We start from the raw sequence: 23,969 nt of genomic DNA on the forward strand, positions 1-23,969 counted from the left end.
TGAGCTCGATACATAGGAGTGAGTGGAGCCATTGTCCAGTAATGCAAAGTATGGGATAGAATAAATAGTAAATGTACCTGCAATAACCTCTGGCTCATCTCTGTCATCACGTCGTCTAGTGGCATAAACCAAAGCTGGCTGTCTAGCCTCAGAAACTGTTGGCCCTCTATTTTGCTGAGGTCGAGCTCTACTGTCTGTCCTGGACGCTGAACCACGAGCCTTTACTTGGCTACGATCTCTAATTGGAGTCTGTACTGTAGTCTGAGAACGCACAGGAGTCTGGGTAGCGATCCGCTCAGACGAAGCTAGCTGAGGACAATCCCTCCGAAAATGTCCACTAGATCCACAATGAAAACATGCTCCGGTCTTCCTATAACACTCTCCGTGTGTGCGTTTCCCACAAAAGTCACACTGAGGCACTAGAACCGGAACCGAAGAACCACCTCTACTAACAGCTGAAGGTGATGATACAGTAGGCCTGAAACGGGTATTGCTCCTCTGAGGGGCTGAAGTACGAGTCCTCTTACCGGAATGTGCGGATGATTCAGTAGGGCCAAAAGATTTCCTAGATCGCTCCTGATCAACACGCTCTCTACCAGAAGCTAACCCTCCATCTCCTCAGCATCCTGGCTCTGCTTACCAGCACATCAAAAATCTCATCTTGAAGGGCTACCACCTGCTTACGTAGCTCGTATCTGAGTCCAAAGGCAAATTTACGACATCGATCTCTTTCGGTAGGCACCAGACTGATTCCATACTTTAACAATTTCAAGAACTCTATCTCATACTCTGAAACAGTCATGTCACCCTGAACCAAGTCCTGAAACTGCTGTCGTCTCTGGACTAAGTAGCGCTCACCCAAGAATCGGCTCCGAAAGCGTTCCTTGAAGAAATCCCATGTCAAACGATCAGTAGAAACACTACTGGTCACTGACTCCCACCATGTGTGGCATTTCCATCTAACATCGCTACTGCCCCCAAATATCTCTTTGCTGAGTCCAACCCAACTGATCCATGCGTCTTTCTGTATCCTGTAGCCAATCTTCTGCTTCAGTAGGAATTCCTCCAAGCTGTCCTCCAAAAGTCCTGACCCCATTAGCAATTAGAGTCTGCGAAATAGGAACCTCAGATACAACACCAGCAGCTCTGACTGCTCCCTGTATCAACTGCAGAAATTGTCTACTAAAAGTCTCATCCAAAGCAACTCCGGTAGATTCTGACTCAATATCTGTCGCTCCTATGATCGGTGTAGTCATGCCAATACCATCGGTAGGAGGCAGATTCGTTGGGGTCGTAGGAGCAGGATCACCTATCGGAGGTGGGGGATCTACTCGTATCTCATCGATCGGATCTGCAAATCTAGCCACTCGACCTCGTCCACGGCTAGTTCGACGACCACGTCTAGCACTCATTTTTGGTGGATCTCAAGTTTACTACAGAAGATAAAACTTATGGTTAGACAAGCACTTGGAGTCTCTAAACACAATTAAAATCTTAATAACTTTGTGACATGGCCTTAGTAACTTGTTTTGTAAATATTTCAAAATCGTATTTTCAATTTGGACTCATACACAATCCGAGGTTTAAAAACCAAAAGCTCTGATACCAATAAATGTAACCCCCTAAACCGGCCTATGCGTTTCGGAAAGTCTAGTGGATCACATTATGATTCTTTAAGACATTTTTTCTTCCGAAACCGTTATTCAATCAATGTAAAATCACATTATAATGACCTGAAGTTATAATAAATCATACTATCAAAACCTAACTTGTAAATATAACCAATAAAATAAATTTATTTAAAACATATCTTAAAAATCAAATCACGATAAACGAATAGTAATAGCAAAAGTGTCATCATATTAAAATACCATACTTTAAAATAGGTCCATGTTAACAAAATAAAGACAACTTGCAAGGTAAAAACATTACAATCAAATATACTTCAAGAGATATGTTGATCCTCCAAGTGCTCAATCCAGGGTAACTAACCAACAGTATCTGAAAGGGGGAAAACATTTTCGAAAAGTGAGCTAGGCTCAGTGTGTCCCAACATTACCATAAAATTTCAATAGGTACACTAAACAAATCATAGTCCATTAAGTCCCATAAAATTTATACTGCAGTAAATCTCTTTACAAAGCGTTACACTAAGGGAACATCTTAGGGCCTGAGAGCCTACCCAAGATAGATTTCGGGGCCGTGGGGCCTACCTAAGAACACATCTTAGGGCCGCAGGGCCTACCGAGAATGATCTCAGGGCCGCAGAGCCTACCTAAGAGTCACATTAGGTCCGTAAAATTTTCCAGCTTGATCAGAGCTGTACTTTATAAATTCGTATTCCAAAAATTTAATTGCACCGTGTTATAAATTCCCTAAATCCATAAACATGGTAATCATATACCATTTCAAAACAAATATCAGATAACAGTCAAAATCCATAAATCATCACATTAAATCGGTGCATCAACAATACGGAAACCAAAGATTCAGTGTACCACATATTAAAACAAATAAAACAGTTCAGTAATAAATAGGGAACACACCTCGATAATAGGTTCAAATCGTGGATCTACTGATTGCTGGTTTCACCACGCTCTGCTACAGTTTTCGAACCTAATTTATAATATCACTATATTACTAATGGGTAACATAAATAAATCTCTAAAATCATAAAATTTACGAGTCTTACGAGTGAATACTGGTATACGTGGTTTAACTGATCTAGAAGAGTTGGGTCGAGCTATCGAACGATCCGGAGAGTCTCTTGTACCTTCAAACAATAATAATTAATCAGCCCAAATTTTACTTAATTGTTCAAAGCTAGAATTCTTAAGTATATAAGCATTTTTCGGGTTTGACTATCATTTTGGGGTATTTCGAGTCTGAATTTGGCCAAACGGATTGCGGAATCGGAATCAGGACGTCGAAAAACATAAAGTATGACTTTTTGAAAATTCATATTCTTGGTCAAAGTCAAAGTCAACCACTTTGACCGTAGATTTGGAGACCTTCGGATTCGAATTTGACAAAACAACAACGGAAACGGATTCGGCACGTCGAAACTATCAGGATAGGTATACTCGGAAAATATTAACGGTCGTTTAATGCTCGGTCAAAGCCATTTTAAGTTTTGATAAAAGAAAGTCAACGGTCAACGGTCAACGGTCAACGGTCGGGTCGGGTCGGGTCAACGGTCGGGTCGGGTCGGGTCAACAGTCGGGTCGGGTCAGACCGGTCAAACCGGCTCAGACCGGTCAAACCGAGTCAGACCGGTCAAACCGGTTCGAACCGGTTGAAACCGGTCAAACCGGTCAGAACCGGTTGAAAACCGGTTAAACCGGTTTCCAGCAGCCACTCGCCCTGCGGCGCGTGTGGCGCGTGAGGCGTCCTCCGGGGCCCTAAAAATCCCGGAAAAATTTCTAAAAATTATTTTGAGCGATTTCAAGATACTTACAACGATCGGTTCAAATTTTTGAACGGCGGAGAGCTCGATTTCAAATCGGCCGAATCTTTGACTGCACCACCTCCTCACGCGCCGCCGTCTACGGCGGACAAGGTTGACACCGGTGAACTCGGAACGGCACAAGGAACACGATGGTGCGGGAGGTGTCGTAAACGGAGCAACGATCAGCGGTGAATTTAAGATTTCCTCGGCGATAGAGCTAACAAAACCGTCGCTACTTTGACTGGAAATTCCCGACGTTTGGCCGCGTTCGCTTCAATTAATTGAAGGGTTTGTTCCTCGCTCGATGATGAACACACGGTGGGTTTAAAACGATGATCGGAATTTGGACGGCGTCGGAATCGGAGTTGGAAACTGCGTATGGGAAAGGAAAATTGGGAGCCTTTTGGTTCTGAAAATCAGAACCAAATGCACGCTTATAATCAAAGCTGCCGACAGTTTTAGGGTAAATTCAAGGCTTGGTCCTTGGATTTTCTTCACTTCTAAAATGGCCTATAAACTCTCATAAATTTTGATTTAGTCACCAACAATTTACCAATTTTCACAATTAACCTCTAAAATTTCAATTAAATATTATTTTGAAAATCGGGTTGTTACATGTTATTTGTGGTGCGGCGGATGATAATTGGAATACGTTGTGCATGAATTATCATGGAGCTTCCCCGCCGGATTTCAACGGTGGTCGAATACCGTTAGCGTGGCTGCAAACTAATTTAAAGAGTTGAAAGAAAAGTATTCCGAGGATGAGGCAAAAGCATTTACCCGAACATGCATATTAAAAATCATTGGTGAGATATTGACACCTAACAAATCTCGCAACCAAGTCTATTGTATGTGGTTGCGACATCTCATCGATTTTGAAGTAGTCGAAACTTTGAATTGGGGCTCTGCAATTTTGGAATTTTTATTTAGAAAAATGTGTCGTGCAAAAGATATAGTAAAATTGCTATTGGCGATTGTCTCCTTCTTCTCCAATCGTGGGCATGGTATCGCATGTCTTTTTATGTTCGATCGTGAATCATCCATATTTCTTTCCTTTACTCTTAAGGTAATTTTTTATAATAAATATATATTTTTGTTTTATTGAATTTATATTTAAATTATATTTTATTATTATAGACAATGTTTTTAAAATCGGACCCGACCTTAAACCGATGAAGGTACTGGTTCACTTGTTCAACGGGTTAAACTGCGGTTGAACCGGTTTATATAATATAATATTTTTTTAAAATTGTTTTTACATAATATTCAAAGCATATATATATATATATATATATATATATATATATATATATATATATAACACTCTTTTTAAGTTCACAATATTAAAATGTATAAAAATATCACAAGTCATAACATATATAAGTTAAATACCATAATATCAAGTGAAACAAAATGATTCAAATCAACTACAACATAATATTTAAGGTCAATACCTAATGAAATTCATCAACAACTAAATAAAAAAAGTACATAATTGATACAAGCATCAATCATCATAATATTCATTGAAATTGATTCCCTCAAATTCCAAAATATTGGGAAAAACTTCTTCATTAGTTGAACTACTACCGCCATCACCACTTTGAACTTGAAACTCTATAGCATCACTTTGAACTTGAAAGTCCACAGCATCAAGATCTTCATCACCTAGAAATATGATAAATAAATACAAAGTTAAATTTAAATTCTCAAACAATACTTAACAATTAAAAGTAAAAGTGTAAAATATATCAAATAATAAATATAATTATATAACTAAAATAAACAAGCAAAGATTAACCTTCATTGTTTTTTGATGATAATTATATAACTAAAATAAATTTGGGGCTGAAAAAAATCATAACAAACGACATCGTTTGGTTTAATTAAAAAAAACAGAATCGTCGGTTCACATCGTTTTGTCGGTTCTCAACCGGTTCACACCGATTTTGTCGGTTCTCAACCGGTTCACACCGATTTTGGCAGTTCCCAACCGGTTCTACCGATTCTTTAGTGGTTCATTGCAAAACTAGTTTTGGAGGATGATCGGACCGGACATGCAACCGGTTCCCGGTTTAACCGGACGAATCGGCTGATCCGGTCCGGTTTTGATAACATTGGTTATAGAATGACATATATATTTATATTAAATATGTGGTCATCAAATACAAAAAAAATCGTGATATCCTTTATTAATTACAAGGTATCTGATTACTCATTGATCAAAAAGTTGGTGTAGAGGTACGCTTTCAAATTTTAGTTATTTTATTTAATTATCTTTATATAATTAGAATATAATTTTAATTTTGATAAGAAATATATATTTTTGTTTTAGTTCCAATAGTTACCCTATTTGAACGACGAAATGAGGCTTGCATCCAACCTGAGTTGAGTGGGTAATTAGACGTATGGGTGGCGGTTGTGCCTCTTATTTGTTATGCTATTGTTGAGTGGCATCCAACTGACCATGTGCTTCGTCTGTTTGGTTTCATACGATATATTCTTTAAGCACTAGAAATCTCGACAATATGCATAAATTGATAGATGAGGTATAAAAAAGGTTAATTGGGTGGTGAAACATAGAGATTGGATAACGATGTGGGAGAATCAATATCAATACTTGCTCCCTCATAAGTATATATTAGAATCTGGTTTCTCGATTTCAGATGACTATATTGAATGGTTCAATAGAAACAGGAAGTCATTCTTACTTTCAAAGGGAGCATGAGGGGGCTATTCATCGTCTCTGATAAAGATGACTACCGTCACAATATCATCGTTCCCCACTTGTGGATGAAGAGCAAACACATCCAGCTCGTCATCAACAGTGCCACCGGAACCATCACAACATCCACCATCACCACCGGTTTATATCCCAAGCTCATCAGTTTACATGGATACACCGTCGATTCAAATGCCACCACACTTGGTTTAGATGCCACCATCATATGGTTACGTATAAAGTCTGCATGGTTTTATGACACTCAATATACAAAGGTACTTATATATGTTTTGTAAGAGGGATCAGCCAGGACCATCTAAACTTAGACTCCAACATTATTTACTAAGTAACCATGCCCATGGTCAAATCAAGCTCTCACGTCACTTTGCAGTGCTCATTTCTGCTATACAATCTCAATATGGGTATATCATCTCCTACAAAAAAACATGGAAGGCAAAACATAATGCCATTATAAAATTACATGGTGAGTGAGATTTATCTTACAATGGGCTACCCAATTGGTTTAAAGTAATGGAAAAACTTAATCTTGGGACGATAATTGAGTTTGAAACTCACCATGCATACCAGAATGATTGTGTGCTACGAGATCGATGCCAATTTTACAGTGTATTTTGGACTTACCCATAGTGTATTAATGCGATGAAATACTGCAAACTCGTGGTCCAAATTGATGGTACATTCTTGTTTGGAAAATACAAACAAGTTTTATTATTGGCAGTTGTCCAATATGGTAATCGCAATATTCTGCCCGTTACTTTTTCCCTTGTTGAAGGAGAAGATACAAAGTCTTAGCCTTTTTTCTTGAAAAATATATGGTTACATGTTATGTGTATGGGTATGCTACTTTTTTTTTAATTTCATTTATCAATCTTTTTCATTTTATCTATCACACTAACTAGTACATATGACTTAGGTTACGAACTTTTACCTCAAAGGTTTGAGTTTATACTTCAAGAATTGCAAGGAAAAAATGAGAATGAATACAATTACATTAGAGTCATCAGCAAATAAATGTGGACAAATGCATACGATAGTGGATATCTATATGGACATATGACAACCAACTTGGCTGAGGCTATAAATTCAACCTTAAAAGGGGCGGTTCATTAACCAGTAATTGCTTTGGTTAAAGTGACGTATTTTTTTGGGTAGTCTTTTGGTAAACTCTTATTTGGATGCAAAATGACCATGTATATCACCAAAGATTAGTAGCAGATCTGCAGGAAAAAAGTTGCAGCATCAAACGTAATGTTGGTAACAAGTTTTTCTCGCACCTGTGAATTATTTTGTGTCATAAAAATGCCACGATATCTTCAAGGGATCGAATCTAACTATTTCATAGTTAATCTACAAGAAAGGTGATGTGACTGTGGGTTTTTTCAAGCTATGAAGTATTCATGCTCCCATGTCATAACAACTTGCTCATATTCCTATTTGGAATATAAACGTTATGTAGATCCCTTATATCAACTTTCACTAGTATTCAAGGTATATGAATTTGAGTTTCCCTCATAGGTAATGAAAAAGACCCCAAATGAGATTCAGACTTGACTTACAATTATACCAGACCCGTTCTTATTAAAGGAGCTAGGTAGTCCAAAATATACTCGAATTCATTGTGATGTGAATGTTTCAATTTATGTGATTTCATTTCTATTTTACTTTCAATTAATGCAATCTAATGTTTAAGATTTATTATTTTCGGTTTAAGATTTATTTCTTACAATCAATATTTTAATTTTAATCTAACCCTAAACCATTTAACCAAATAACCCTAAACCACTTTAAATACCCTAAACCTTTATAAATAAAAAATCTAACACTAAACTGCTTTAAAAACCCTAAACCTAGTTTTGGATTTGAAAAGCAAGTGCTACTAAATGCATCTTTAAAGGCATGCCATATGCTTCCACCTTGGCGCCAACGGAACAAAAACCCATGGAAGGCGCCTCCCTACAACGTGCCTTCTCTCTACGTATGCATGGTGTGTTTCACGAAACACACCTTCCCTTCCTCCTGTCAGAAAGGGTGTCAGTCCGATAAAATTTTGGAGAAACGGTGACTGATTGATAATTTGTTTTAGTTTTAGAGTATTTTTGAATAAAATGACCATATATAAATAATTCTTAATTCCGCCCTGTTCAAATCACAGGTGAAGAGCAAAACTATATACAAAACTCTTTAACATATCTTTAAATAAATGCATGAAAAAGACGTTTCCACGAGAAATAAGTGGTTTTCATGATCACCAAACAACAACAAAAATCTTTTCCAAATTCTTTGTCGTCCTCAATTCTTTATATATAAACAATAGTACAATACCCAAATTTGAAATTTTATTATACCCAAATTTGAAAATTGAATAAAATTTCAAATTAGCGTCAATGAATTTCAATTTGATTTACAGTGAATAATTTGAAAAAAAAGATAAAACATATTATACATATAATATAGATAATTCAAGTTATACATTTTCAATATATATATATATATATATATATATATATATTAAATCAATACCTCATTTTTATATAACTATTAAAATTCGTTAAAATTTATTGATTGACTAATTCAATTTAAATATTATAAATAAAGGTATGGGAGTAGTTTTCACAATTTAATTTATTCTATTAATACAATTACTATTCAAACTTTAGACGTTTAAAAGATAGAACCTCATATTATAATCTCAATAGACCAACTATCAATTAATAATTAAAATAATATTTAAAAAAATAAATAATATTGATACAAATTGATTTGAGTAAAATTTAATGCTCTTATTTGAATCAAAATTGAACAACAACATATAATGTTGAAATTATATATACTCCATTCAAACTTAACCCATAACATCTCTAGTATTTGTTTTTTTTTCCTTTTTCTTCTGGCGAGATACTCGTTTGATACGGACTGAATTTAGACCAGAAATAATAAACATTGTATTACTATTTATTAATTAGAAAAATTTTGTTCAAATTTCTATAACTTAATTTATGTTTATATTGTATAAATTTAATAATATAATTTTTTATATAATAATTTATTTCACTAGTAAGATGAATATAATAAAATTAATATTAATAAAATGTTTTTCTATAAAAGAATATTAAATAAAAATTAGATTTGAACTATAAAGTCGGAGTGGAAAAAATATGAGAAAAATAAATTAATTTTGGACCGTAACCCCCAACCCCATAAAAAACATCTTTCACTTTGAGCCTATGAAAAACTTGTGAATCATGCAACTTTAAAATCACATCGGGTCGTCATTCATCGGTACTACTATATATGTGTGTGTGTGGAAGCTAAACGTAGCGTAAGGTCAACATCTGTTCAGTCGAGTAATTTTGCGGCCATAATTTAATATCCAAATATCTAAACAAAAGAAAAAGATGTTTAATAGATAAAGTTCAATAACTGAATAATGTGAAATGGATATTGAAATCAAACTTTTCAGTCGAGTAAATCTACTTTTAAGCCAATGAAAGGTTAAAAATTGATAGGAAGTGGAGACAATTGAAAATATGATAAAAAAAAGTATAATATTTTTTTGTTGGATGCAATCTAAAATGTCGTTATTTATTAATATTTTCGGTTAAATCGTAAATATTATATATTTTATAATTTGTGACATATTTAAAAATATTTTTTAGGGTGAATATATATACAAATATTTTTTTAAAAAAGTCAAATTTCAAGGAATCTATTTACATCCGCCACTGTTCATAACATTTTCGATAGCAACATAAAGTGTTACTTTATTCATAATATTTTTTAATATGCCACTGATTATGAAGCATGTAATATTTACGGTTCAACCAAAAATATTAAGAAAGAACTAATATTTTAAGTTACGTAAAACCAAAAATGTTATATTTTTTACCACATTTTCTATTGCATTCATTTTTTACCGTTTCTTAACCTTAAATTAGGTTTTTGTACAACAAAATTATCCCAATAAAAATTTGTACTTCAAACTATATTATTGATAATCATATATTATTTCTTATTTCAGTTATCATATTATTTTTTCATAAATAGTTATTAAAATTAATGATAAATGAATAAAATAAAATAAAATATTAGTAATCATTTATAAAAAATATATAATGACTAAAATAGAAGAGAAGTAATAATACGGTGACCAATGGTGTAATTTATCCTAATTATATTTGATATATATGTCGATATTTGATTTATTTATTAACTAATTTATAGTAGATATTATTCAAGTCCATTATGAAAATGATACTCTTAATCTAATTTATTTTATTAGTACTACTAGATTTGAATTATTAGCTTTATTTAAAGAATTTAATATCTCATCTCATTAAATTACTAGATAACTTACAAGTTCATCACTGAACTTTACTTTCTCTATCTTATTTTATGTCGTCACTGTTTTTCACCCGGATGGAAAAAAAATTAGTATGACTTAGGGGTTGTTCTTGGAAAATATTTTGAAATGTGAGGAGTCGCCGCCAACCATTTAAGGTGTGATTGGAACACCATAAAATTGGATAATTTCTATAAAACTTTTATTTTATAAAAATATTGAGTTTAGGGTCTACGAAAACAAAAAAAGGGTTCAGAAGTCAGTTACGCATGAAGAATGATTAGCACCCCCACAACTCCAAAAAATCGATACCTAGTTATACTAGGTGATTAATTAAGGCTTCCCCTAACCTAAAGTGCCAAATTATGAAGCTTAGAAAGCCTAAAGGTTTAGACCTAAATGGAGTTTCTAATATTAACCCTGGTTGATTTTTACCAATTATTTAGTCGAATAATTGAGCTGGTCCTCCGAGCATATTAAATGCGGAAGCCAATTTAGATTATTTCCTAATTTGAAGACTCAGTGTAATTCTATCTAAAAATGAGACTCTTATTAAAAATCTTAATTAATTATGATCAATTAGCTATTAGAAGTCCAATGACTAAAGCTTGAAAAGACTAAGGTTAAAACTCTAATTATTAAACAACTCTAATTATTAAACCTAATTAATTACTATTTTTATTGAATTGAATAATCAAAATGAGCTATCGAGCATCTAAATATGAGAGTTAAAATCGAATTATTCCCTAAATTAGAGTCTATATGTGGGAAATCTAAATCTAAGGTTTAAGTCTAAAATTTGAAGCCGTAATCACTAACTAAATTAAAGAACTAGAGCTAAGAGATTAATACCTAAAAACATAAAACAAACATGCATTTTTTTTAACTTCCTATTTAGAAATTACCAAATAAAGTTAACATAAAATTAATATTTGGGTTAATTTAACAACAAATTAATTTAAGGACTAAATTGAAACACACTAAATCAACATAGTGACCTAATAAAAACAAATAGAAAATAAGCATGAAAAATCAAGAATTAAAATAGTGACTTAATTGTAAATACAAGCTAAAATCAGAGGGACTAAAGAATGATTATTCTTAAAATCCAAACATGTTAAATAACAAAAAAAGGTAAAATCACTCAATCAATACATCCAAATTCAGAATAAAATAAAAACATGACAAGGAACTAAGTGTAAGAATACGCTAAAACAAGGAGGACTAAAACGTGATTTTTCATTTTTTATAAGCCAAATATGAACTAATAAACAAAAATGCAAAAATTACAGGATCAAACCAGTAAGATTAAAATAAAATTAAAACAATCACTGCATGTGACCAAAATGCAAAAACACAGAAGAGTTAGAGGGATTACAATGCAATTATACCAATTATTTATTTCAGCCAATATTATTAAAATAAAAGGGAAAATAAAAAAATAAGGACAAAAGTTTCAAAACTAAAATATAAAAAAACACAAGGCTAGGGACTAAAGTGTAAAAACATGGTGAAAATTGAGGGACCTATATGCGATTTACCCCTAACTTCTACTATAAAAGCTACTTTTCACATTTTTTCATTTGTAACCCAACTGGAAAAAAAACTCTTTTTTCTCTCTCAACTGCCTCTTCTCTTCTCGTCGGTACCCACGCCTCTGTCTCGACTGTCGCTCCAGCCACCACACATAATGGTTGGAGTTCCTAAATTGAACCCCAAATGACCCTACATACTCTAATATACTCACCTAACCCCTAAACAAGACCGAAAATGACCCCTAAACCTACATACAAGACCCCAAAAACTCTCGAGTATTTCGTTTCCTAACTCCGATAATCCTCATCTGGTGACCCTAAAAAACCCCCATCAAAAGCTCAAACTCACAGTGATGGACACAAAAAGCAAGGTAACGACACCCTTTTTCTTCTTCCTTTTTTATTTTGAATCTTGCTAAAAACTGAAAAGAAATGTTTTTTACCTTAAATTTTTTTTTTGCTTTTTGTATTCCGAAAATGAGGGAAAAAGAATCCTCTTTACATATTGGTTTTCGGGTTTTTATACCCGAGTTTTACAGAGATAAAATAAAATAAAAAAAACCTAATCACTACTTGCTTCTCTGACAATCACTGTGTTCCTCTGCATATGATGGATTACATTTTTAATGCCGCAGATTTTTCAGGTTTTGTTGAGATTTCTGATGGGATTTGGTTCGGCTAGGCTTGATAATAGTGACGATCGACTCGACTGGACGCGGGGCAAACTCAGCCAGTGGTTGTAGGAATCAACTTTGGCGGCGACAATAGTTGAAAAGAAGCATTAGGGTTAGGGTTAGTTTAGGTGTTGGGCTAGGGTTTGGGTTTGGGTTTGGGTTTGAATGTTAGGCCTGGGTTTTGTAATAAATTATAATAATAATATAATATAATGGTTGAAAATGGTGACTACATTTTGCTCACTGAATTTTAAAAGTTTTTTAATTTTTTCACTGAAATTAATACATTGGATTTTTTGGGTCTCTGAACTATACCCTCTCTTCTATTTTGATCACTTTGATGTTAAATAGATAACGATATTAAAAATGACACCGCTTAAAAAAATCACCAAAACGACATCGTTTTGTATCTATATAACTGCTCATTTTAACGTCGTTAACTATTAAACGGCCAAGAGACCAAAAAACCCAATGTATTAAGTTCAATGAGAAAATTGAGAACATTTAAAGTACAATGAGTGAAATAAGAGAGAGAATAAAATTTATTTGTAATTTACTCTAGATTAATTATTAATTTTTTAATGAAAGAATTGTATGATAATTGGTTGAATATTATTCAATATTATTAATAAAAAATGTAAAACATTGAATCTATTAAGTGATTTCAGTGATTAAAAAAATATTATTTTTCTTTAAAATTTTGAATTCAAACAAGTACATCTACAAAGGATGTGGATCGAATAAAAACAGACAATAGGACAAGCCTCTTAGCAATGATGGACATGTCTAAGAAGTTGGAACCCAATAAAGATGATAAGAAGCCCTACCCATTAATGCCCCAGTTACAATATTTGACTCATTACAATGTCTATGTATGGAAATTAAAGAAACTGTTATAGAAAAAATGACCCAACTAATCCCATAACATCCCAACTGGTTTCATAACAGAGTTTTAACAAACTACCTAATAACTTCATTATCAGTCAACATTCTCTTAGCAACTTTTATTCTTGTTGAGTTTGCGAACTTGAATTCTTTGTCGAAACAAGGTAAAACAAACACTTGACAATGGTTTTGTTGATTTGTATAATTATCTTTTGAATTCATCCTCCATTTGGCTTTCATGCCGTGAAGAACAAGTTCATTCCCTATAATTCTGTAGGAGAAATATTTTAACTTCACTTTACAATGTAAATGATCAAAGCTTCTGTTTGAGGTGTTCATGATTTAGAATACCCAGAGCTCTGAATTTATTTAAAAGTTTTTTCATTTTTACAAGGCTAAAAAGCATAGTGGTTGCAATAGTCAGTGCCTTCTTAGAAAAGCTGTTAAACACCCTGGCAGAGGAGGGCTGCTACATCACTAAATTCAGGGAAGAATTTGAAAAGTTACAAGCTAAGCTTCAATATATGCAATGTTTCCTCAAAGATGCAGATAGGTTGAAAAAGAAGAAGCACACTATAAACAAGATCTTGGCCGATCTACGAGATTTGGTTTATAAAGCTGAAGATATACTAGCTGATTGCCAACTTCAACTAAGCCACGACGCCAATGGCTGTTTGGCAAGAATCTCGCCATCAAACCTTCATTTCAAGCACCAAAATGGGAGACGTCTCAAGGAAATTACTGGTGAAATTACCCAAAATAAACACAACATTCAATCTCTCCTTGGGGGACTTCTTTTGTTACAACCAGATGTCGTGAATGGAAAGGACCAATTGCTCAGATAGAGCTCTCAATTGTATAATCACACTCTGGTTGTTGGACTAGAAGCTGACACTAAGAAGATCAAAGATTGGGTATTCGAGGCTGCTTACCAAGGGAAGTAGAAAATAGTGGCGATTGGAGTTGTTGGAATGAGTGGATTGGGCAAGACCACAATTGCTCAGAAAGTGTTCAATAAAAAAAAATAGATTGTCACTTTGAGAGAAGAGTTTGGGTTTCGGTTTCTCAAACATTCACATAAGAACAAATCATGAGAAGTATGTTGAGGAATTTAGGTGATGCAAGTGTTGAGGACGATGCAAATATACTGTTGACAACTCTTGGGAAAAAGGTATTTGATTGTGATAGATGATGTGTGGAGCGATGTCACATGGTGGGGAAGGATTTCTCAATGGCTGCCAAAAGGGAACGTTAGTTGTATCATGGTCACGACGAGGATTGAGGAGGTTTCGATGAAGATGGGGTTGAAGAAAATGAGGATTCATCGGCCTGAATTCTTGAACAAGGTTTATAGTTGGCTTATATTTCATAAGATAGCCTTTGCTGCAAGTGAAGATGAGTGTACCTACCCTGATCTAGAAGATGTTGGAAGAGAGATAGTGGAGAAGTGTAAGGGTCTTCCCTTGGCCATCAAAGTTGTGGGAGGAATGATGCATTGTAAAACACCGTACTATCATGAATGGAGGTGAATCACATGCCATTTTCAAGAGGAATTGGCGAGAAAGATGACTCTGCCATGGCTTCTTTGCAATTGAGTTATAATGAACTCCCTTCTTACTTGAAGTCATGCTTCCTTAGTTTCTCTCTTTATCCAGAGGATTGCATCATAACAAAACAACAAGTAGTTAATTAGTGGATCAGTGAGGGATTTGTCTCGTTGAGGAGTGGCAGATCTTTGACCAATGCCGGTGAAGATTGTTTCTCTGGGTTGATAAATCGATGCTTAATAGAGGTCGTCGACAAGGCTTACAATGAAACAATTTTAACTTTCAAAATGCATGAAACCGGTGAAGTAAACAAGATCGAATCTAACACTGCTAAAAAACTCAGTGAGTTTTGATACTTGAGAGTTTTGGAAGTTTCAAAATCGATTTTCGAATTGCCTCTCGATAGCTTGTTATCTCAGCTTAAGCAACACTCACCCTTTGATTGAACTCCCAACTTCCTTGGAAAAACTCACCAACCTTCAGATTTTGGACTTGAGTTATTGTCAAAATCTGAAAACTTCACCTCAAAACCTCACTATTTTGAGGAAGCTCAAGGTCTTAGATGTCAGTAATTGTGATTCACTTAAATGTTTTCCGAAAGGTTTGGGGAGACTTTCGAACCTCGAAGTACTTTTGGGTTTTAGACCTGCAAGATCTTCGTGCCATGGCTGTCGTATCGAAGAACTAAGAAACTTGACACGATTGAGGATACTTGGATTACATTTAACACATGGAGATGAAGTTAAAGATAACGAGGTTAATGCACTGGTGAACCTACATGAGCTCGAGAATTTGTCGATAACTTACTTTGATTTCTATGGGAGTGATCTGACCTCAAAACTCGAGCAACTATGTCCTCCACAATAACTCCATGAGTTGTCTATCATGATGGTTGAAAAAAGGGGAAATTGTGAGGAAATTGACTCAATTAAGGATTGGAAGTAAATCAGGGATTTGGAACGGGGAAGAAATGATGAACGAAAGGGCTGGGAGGATAGATAAGAGACTTACTGTTGGGGCAAGAGTTGAGGAGGAAATTGGGTCAGCTAATGCAAAACATGGGCCTGGTTAATGGTGGGCTACGAGTTGTAATCTACTTTGAAGCAAGCTACATATAAACCTGCATGAGTCAGCATAATTTAGTTAGTTTGTTAGATTTTCAGTACATGCCAGCTGTGAGGTACTTGTAATTATATAAAACTGTGCATGATTTCATTGGAATCATCTCTGATGAATAAATGAACAATTCTTTTCTTAAAATTCTTCTATTTCTCTAAAATCTCAATTCTTCATCCCAAAATTATGACAAATTAGTATCAGAAGTAGGTTCATTAGGTTAATAAGAATACCTCTCTTTGTCTCATATTACAGTAGCTTGTATAAGAATCTTGCATGTTGCTTTGGAAGTATTCGTTTCCTGGTTGTTCTTTTTTTTGCCATCACTTGCTTCCTCTTCAAAAGTTTCTTCTCATTCTTTGCTCCTCAATATTTTAAGGATGTTAGTCAAGTATCCCTTCTGTTCAGTAAACTTAGATTCCAGGTTCTTCAACCTTTGCTCCTTCTTTTCCCACTATTTTGGCATTTGGGTATCATCTCTCAAATCTTCCATTTGATTTTGTAACTCCTTAATGCTCTATTGAATGGCAGTCAACGCTGCATCGTCTGCCATTATTTGAGCTTTCTTCTGCTTTCCCAGTTTTCTGATTGACTAGGATCTAGGCATTTTAGCATCTAAACCAGTAGCTTTACAGGGTTCCATGCTTGTGAGTCAGAAGCTGCAGATAACTAACAATGAAGCCAGTGCTAGTGAGATTAAAATGGACAGTGAATAAATTAATGATAATAAAAATTCATCTAAATGTCCTTTTGGTAGATCGGGTTATATATTACCTAGACCAAATATAGAGCTAAAAATGTTTGATGATAGCAATCCTAGAGGATGGATTAGAAAATGCCAGAAATATTTCAATCTATTGGGAGTTCCAGATAACAGAAAATGGAGGTAGATGCCATGTATCTAATGGGGAAAGTTAAAACATGGTTTCATGGTTATATTATGCAGAAGTGTAGAGTAACATGGCATGAATTTGAAGCAGACTTGTGTCATAGGTTTTGTGACAGAAATTACTCAAACATTATTGAGGAATTTAACAAGTTAATGCAGAAAGGCAGTGTGGAAGAGTACGAGGAGAGTTTTGAGGAGTTGAAACCTTATTTGTTGCAACAGAATATGCACCTGAGGGAAGAATATTTTGTTTCCAGTTTCATTAGTGGCCTCAAGGAAGAACTAAAGCACAAAGTTAAGGTGTTAGAGCCTAAAAAATTTTTTGATGCTTATAGGGAAGCCAAACTTTATGAGTTGGCAAATGAGATTGAGACTAAAAAGTATAAAGTTCCTATCAAGAATTCTGCTTACATACCTCAGAATATTCAGACAAACAACTTGAATACTGGTTTGGTGACTAAAACCAATCCATTGAATAGTAATGTTAAGCAAAGTTTAGTGGAGTATAGGAGAACCCACAATTTGTGCTTTAAATATGGGGAAAAGCTTACCCCTGGACATCAATGCAAGGTCAGACAACTGAATTGAATGGAAGAAGAAGAAGAGCCTGCTGAAAAAGATGTGACTGAAGAAGAATCTGGGGAAAATGAAGACTCAGAAAAAGAAGATATGGAAATATCCATTAATGTTATTACAAGAAATGTGGGTCACACTACTTTGAGAATCCAAGTATTTATCAAAAGAAAACCATTGAATATATTGATAGACAGTGGAAGCACTCACAGTTTTGTAACTCCCAAGTGGGCTAAGGAGGGCGTGGAGTTAGTAAACACTCAACCCTTAGTAATCACAGTAGTTAATTGAGAGAAATTGTACCGCAATGCTAAGAGTAACAAGGTGAGCTGAAAGATGCAAGAATAAGTTCCCTATTCCTATAGTAGAATATTTACTAGATGAACTAAATGGGGTTGTATTCTTCTCAAAAATTGATTTAAGATCAGGGTATTGACAAATCAGGATTAAAGATGAAGACATTCACAAGACTGCTTTTAGGACTCAGCAAGGACACTATGAATTTAAGGTAATGCCCTTTAGGCTTACTAATGCTACAGTTACTTTTCAAGCATTAATGAATGATTTATTTGGTGCTTATTTAAGGAAATTTGTCCGTGTGCTCTTTGATGAAATTTTAGTTTGCAGTCCTAACTTGGCAGTATATGAACAGCTTCTAAGGGTGTTTTAAATATTTTGTTGGAGAACAAATTATATGCTAAAAGGAGAAAATATTTTTTTGAGCAACCACAAGTGGAGTACTTGGGGCATTTGATTTCAGCACAGGGTGTGGCTACTAATCCTGCTAAGATTAAGCTATGCAACAATGGCCTTTGCCTAAGAATTTGAAAGCCTTGAGGGGTTTCTTAGGTTTGACAGGATACTATAGGAAATTCATTAAAGGTTATGGAGAGTTGAGTAAACCTTTGACTAATATGCTCAAGAACGAAGGTTTTTATTGGACTCAAGAAGCTATGGCAGAATTTGAAGAATTGAAACAAGTCATGTGTAAAGCTCCAGTTCCGGCCTTGCCCAATTTTGAGCAGAATTTTTTTTGGAAACAGGTGCTAGTTCAAAAGGTATTGGAGCAGTTCTTTGTCAATAAGAAATGCCTATAGCTTATTTAAGCAAGGCTCTTGGACCAAAACATACGGATTTTTGAATATCTGAAAAGGAGTATTTGGCAATTCTAATGGCATTTTCTCATTGGAGACATTATTTAGAGAGTGGTCATTTTGTTATCAAAACTGATCATGGACCATTAAAACATCTTCTTGAGCAGAAATTAACTACAACTATTCAGAAGAAATGACTGACTAAGCTGCTGGGACTCGATTATACAATTCAATACAAAAAGGGCAAACATAATAAAGTGGCAGATGCTTTTTCTAGACAACAAGAAGATTTTGGAGAGTTTTTCCAAATTGGCATAACAGTTATAACTCCTACTTGGATGCAGGATATTGAACAGAGCTATGAGGATGATGCTTTTCCACAAGAAAAAATTCATATTTTGGTTCTACAACCAGATAGTATAGAAGATTGGAAGCTGATTAAAGGAGTTTTGTATTTTTTAAAAAAAAGCTTATATGGGCAGTAAGGTAGATCTCAGAGAAAAGATTATTATGGATCTTCATGATTCATCAATAGAAGGCCACTCAGGTATACAAGGGACCTATCAAAGAATCAAGTCCTATTTTTTCTGGCTTAGAATGAAAACTATGATTCAACAGTATGTGCAATAATGTGAAGTTTGTCAAAGAACTAAGATCGAACATATTGCTAAACCAGGCTTATTACAACCCATTCCTATTCCTAACAATGCTTGGGAAGTCATTACAATGGATTTCATTGAATGATTACCCTCTTCTATGAAGCACACATGTATTCTAGTGGTGATAGATAAATTCACCAAGTATGCTCATTTCTTACCACTGTCACATCCATATACAGTGGTAGAAATTGCCAAGATTTATTTAGACCAAGTCTACAAACTACATGGACCTCCTAAAGTTGCTATTTCAGACAAAGACAAGACTTTTACTAGTCTCTTTTGGCAGGAATTATTGAAACAATTGGGAACAACTACGTTTTTCAACACTACCTATCACCCAGAAACGGATGGACAAACAAAAAGGCTTAATCAGTACCTGGAGCAGTATCTTAGATGCATATGTTTTGTCAAACCATCTTCATGGTAAAAGTGGATACCTCAAGCAGAGTGGTGGTATAATACTAATTACCACACTGCCTTGGGAATAACCCCATTTGAGGCACTCTATGGTTACAAACCTCCGAATCTAAATTAGTCAGGATAATCCAAGGTTGGGGCATTTCAAGATATGATGCAACAACGTGAGCAATTAAATACATTGTTAAAGGAGCAATTAAGTAAGGTCAGTAATCGTATGAAACAGATAGTCGATAAACATAGAACAGACAGAGAGTTTAATATCGGAAATGAGGTTTACCTAAATCTTCAACCCTATAGACAAACCTCTCTGGCTTTAAGGAAGAATTTAAAGCTGGCTGTGAGATACTTTGGTCACTAAAAAATCCAACAACGAATTGGTCAAGTGGCGTCCAGGTTACAGTTACCATCAAATTCGAAACTACATCATGTATTTCATATCAGTTTATTAAAAAGAAAGGTTAGAAAAGGGCGAGTAACTTCAATTGATCCTCCAAATATCATGACTGATGGCCAATAAAGGTTTACCCAGCCATTGTGTTGAATAAGCGGATCGTAAAACGCCATAACCAAGCGGTCACACAACTGCTCATTCAATGGACGAACATGGGGCCAGCAGAAGCGACTTGGGAAGATTATATTGTACTCAAGACGTAATTTCTCGATTTTGATCCTTGGGGACAAGGATCCTCTGATAGAGGGGGTATTGTCATGATGGAAGAGGAATTAGGGTTGAAAAAGGGGGAATTTGGGAGGAAATTGACTCAATTAGGGATTGGGAGTAAATCAGGGATTTGGAACGGGGAAGAAATGATGAACGAAAGGGCTGGGAGGATAGCTGAAAGACTTACTGTTGGGGTCAGAGTTGAGGAGGAGATTGGGTCAGCTAAGGCAAAACATGGGCTAGGTTAATGGTGGGCTACGAGTTGTAATCTACTGTGAAGCAAGCTGCATATAAACCTGCATGAGTCAGCATAATTTAGTTAGTTTGTTAGATTTTCAATACATGCCAACTGTGAGGTACTTGTAATTATATAAAATTGTACCTGATTCTATTGGAATTATCTCTGATGAATGAATGAACAATTCTTTTCTTAAAATTTTTCTTCTATTTCTCTAAAATCTCAATTCTTCATCCCCAAATCGTGACATTATCTCTCGAGTTCTATCCAGGAAAGACGAGTCTTGCTTGGCTCAACCAAATATCACTTCCTTTGCTTAAGTACCTTTCAATTTCGTCTGGGAATCTTGTGAATATCATCAAAACTTTTGGGGATACAACAATATTGTATGGAAGGTCGAAGGGTTAATGTTGAAGTCACTATCGGATTTGGGATTACAATGGACAATGTTGCAAGAAGTGATGAAAAGTTTGAGAGTTGTGAGTGTTAGCTGGTGTCCGGAATTGGTGTCTTTCCCAATTGATGACGTTGGCTTCAGAGGTGGAGTATGGAGTAAGGATGAGCTCAAGCAGTAGAACTAATGTCATAGTTCATGTGTTTAAAATTATTTGAGGCTATTTAAATTTTATGAAATATTTTTAATAAAATTTATGAATTTTTACATATTTATATACTAGTACATATAATTATATTTAAAATTATCAAATTTTATGATTTTTTACAAGATTCATATCTAATGTCAGTGGGAATCCAGAAATATTTTTAAGGTAGACACATATGTATTAATAGTAAAAAATTTATGTATAGGGTAGATACTTATAAAATTTCAGGGTAGATATATCAGTAAAATGAACAATAAATATAAATAAATTATAGGGTAAAACTTTTTAAATAATAGGGTAAATTTTACGTTTAGTATCTAAACTATCAGTTTTGGTCTGTTTTAGTACCTAAACTTTCAATTTTTTAAAACCGTACCTAAAGTTTAGTTTTTGATTTATTTTAGTAACCTTGTTCAAAATTTAAAATTTAGGTGATAAAACATACCAAAACTAATGGTGTATGTACTAAATGTGTTAAGTTGGTAATAATTGATACTAAAATAAAACAAAAACTAAATATTATGTATTGTTAAAAAAATTGAAAATTTAGATACTGATCAAAAATGATGGTTTAAGTACTAAATGTATAGTTTAAATTATATGTAACTGTGTGTCGTACTCTTATTCACTAACTTGTGGAAAATTATACGTCGTCGGTGCATAGAATCTAAAATTTATAATATATATTTTGGTACTAGAGTTTAGTCTAAATGCTCAATTTTGTATCTGAATTTTTTTATCTTATTAAATACCTAAATTTGATTTCTTGATTCAATTTGGTACTTAGTCTTTTCTTTTGCTCTAATTAGTTCCCTAAATTAAATTTTTTTAATTTAATACTTATATTTTATCCAATTAATTATTAAATTTGAAATAAAAATATTTCTATATTATAAAATTTCAAAATTATTTGAATTCAATAAAAAATTTCTGACCTAAATAAGTACAAGTTCAAAATAATCCAGATTAAACCAATAAGTCAAGTGTCGATTTGAATGAAGAAGTCAAGTTTAAGAGTCAAATTGAATAAAAAGGCATGTTCATGTATCTAATTGGACAAAAAGAAAAAATGAACCAATTTGAACCAAGAATTCAAGATCAGGTACCTAATTGGACAAAAAAAAGTTAAGATACCATATTGAACTTTGAGGTCAAGTTGAGGTACTAAATGTATTTTACCCTGGAAGAAATCATCTGTAAAGTAGTGTACGGGTCCCTTAGCCTGCAAGGACCCTCAAGCCAGTCCATTACCCTAAAATGAACACATCCAACTATAGTAGATCGAATTTGGGCCTGCATGAGCCAAGATTAGCCCACAGGCAGGCTGCTGGGTCGGCATAAGCCCGTTTTCGAAACCGGTGCGTTTCATATGAGACCTCTCTCTTCCTTCAAATTTTCAAGATCCAACTTTTCTTGTATCTTTTTTTTGAATCTTTACAAAAACAAATTTTTATAATTTTCATGAAAGCTTCGGTTTTTGCTTTATTTTTGTATGTTTTGATCTTTCAGAGAAAGAGAAATGGATCCGGATTCAGTTAAATCAGCGTTGTCTAATTTAGCATTTGGGAATGTTATTAGGAATGGCAACGGTCGGGTTCGGGGCGGGTTTTGCTCGCCCCGTCCCCGAACCCGAAATGAATCCCCGATCCCGACGGGTTTTTTATTGGGGCGCCCCGTCGGGGATTTTTTTTGCTCCGTCCCCAAACCCGACCCGAAATATTATACCAAAACCCGAACTTGAACCTGAAAATATTTTATATATAATTAATATAAAAAATATAAAATATTATATAAATGATTAATATAAAATATATAAAATATTATATATATATATATATATATAATCGGGGTGGGTCGGGACGGAGATAACTTGCCCCGAACCCGAATCCGATCCGACCCGACCCGATATCATTCAATCCAATCTGATCCGAACTTAGCCGAGTTCCGGATTTCCCCATCGAATCCGAGTCATACTGCCATCCCTAAATGTTATTGCAGCAGATGCTCGTGATTATCAAGGTTGTCTTTTTACCTTACTTTTCTCTTTATTTTACTTCTTTTTTTATATGCCGACTTTATCCTTCCCATTTGTATCCACCAAGTTTTCATTGAATAGTATGTAATGCCCTGAAATTTTTTTAAAAACAGAAGTAGATTATTGTCGTATTGTCTGTTAAATTGCTCATCAATGTTGGATATACTACGCTAATTGGATTCTTAGATGCTTGCTTTTGAAGTAACTAAAGCTGCTGTAATTTGTTGGAGAACTTGAAGACAACACTTGCGCTTGAACTTGTAGATAATACATTAATACTCATACAATTTTAAGATTCTGTTTTGGTCTGAAACATGGGTTTTCAATTATGGATTGGGAACTATAAATTGATGGTGATTTTTAATTGGCTAAGCCAGGTTTACTTGACTTGCTTTAGAACTTGATGTTTGGTTATCCAAGTTAGCTGGTAAGAAAATAGGTATGCCAAGTGTTATATGTTTAATGTGTGTGAAGTGTGAATTTGTGAATGTGGTAATCTTATAGGAGCTGC

The 23,969-nt window shown here is 34.4% G+C and overlaps 1 pseudogene; it reads left to right on the plus strand.

Moving 5' to 3' along the window:
- The first annotated feature begins 6,172 nt into the window (after window positions 1-6,172).
- On the plus strand, window positions 6,173-15,953 carry LOC120130627 (annotated as a pseudogene).
- Window positions 15,954-23,969: the final 8,016 nt, after the last annotated feature.

Source organism: Hibiscus syriacus, unplaced genomic scaffold, assembly GCF_006381635.1.
Source record: "Hibiscus syriacus cultivar Baekdansim isolate YM2019G1 unplaced genomic scaffold, ASM638163v2 tig00110548_pilon, whole genome shotgun sequence".
NCBI classification, from domain to species: Eukaryota; Viridiplantae; Streptophyta; class Magnoliopsida; order Malvales; family Malvaceae; genus Hibiscus; species Hibiscus syriacus.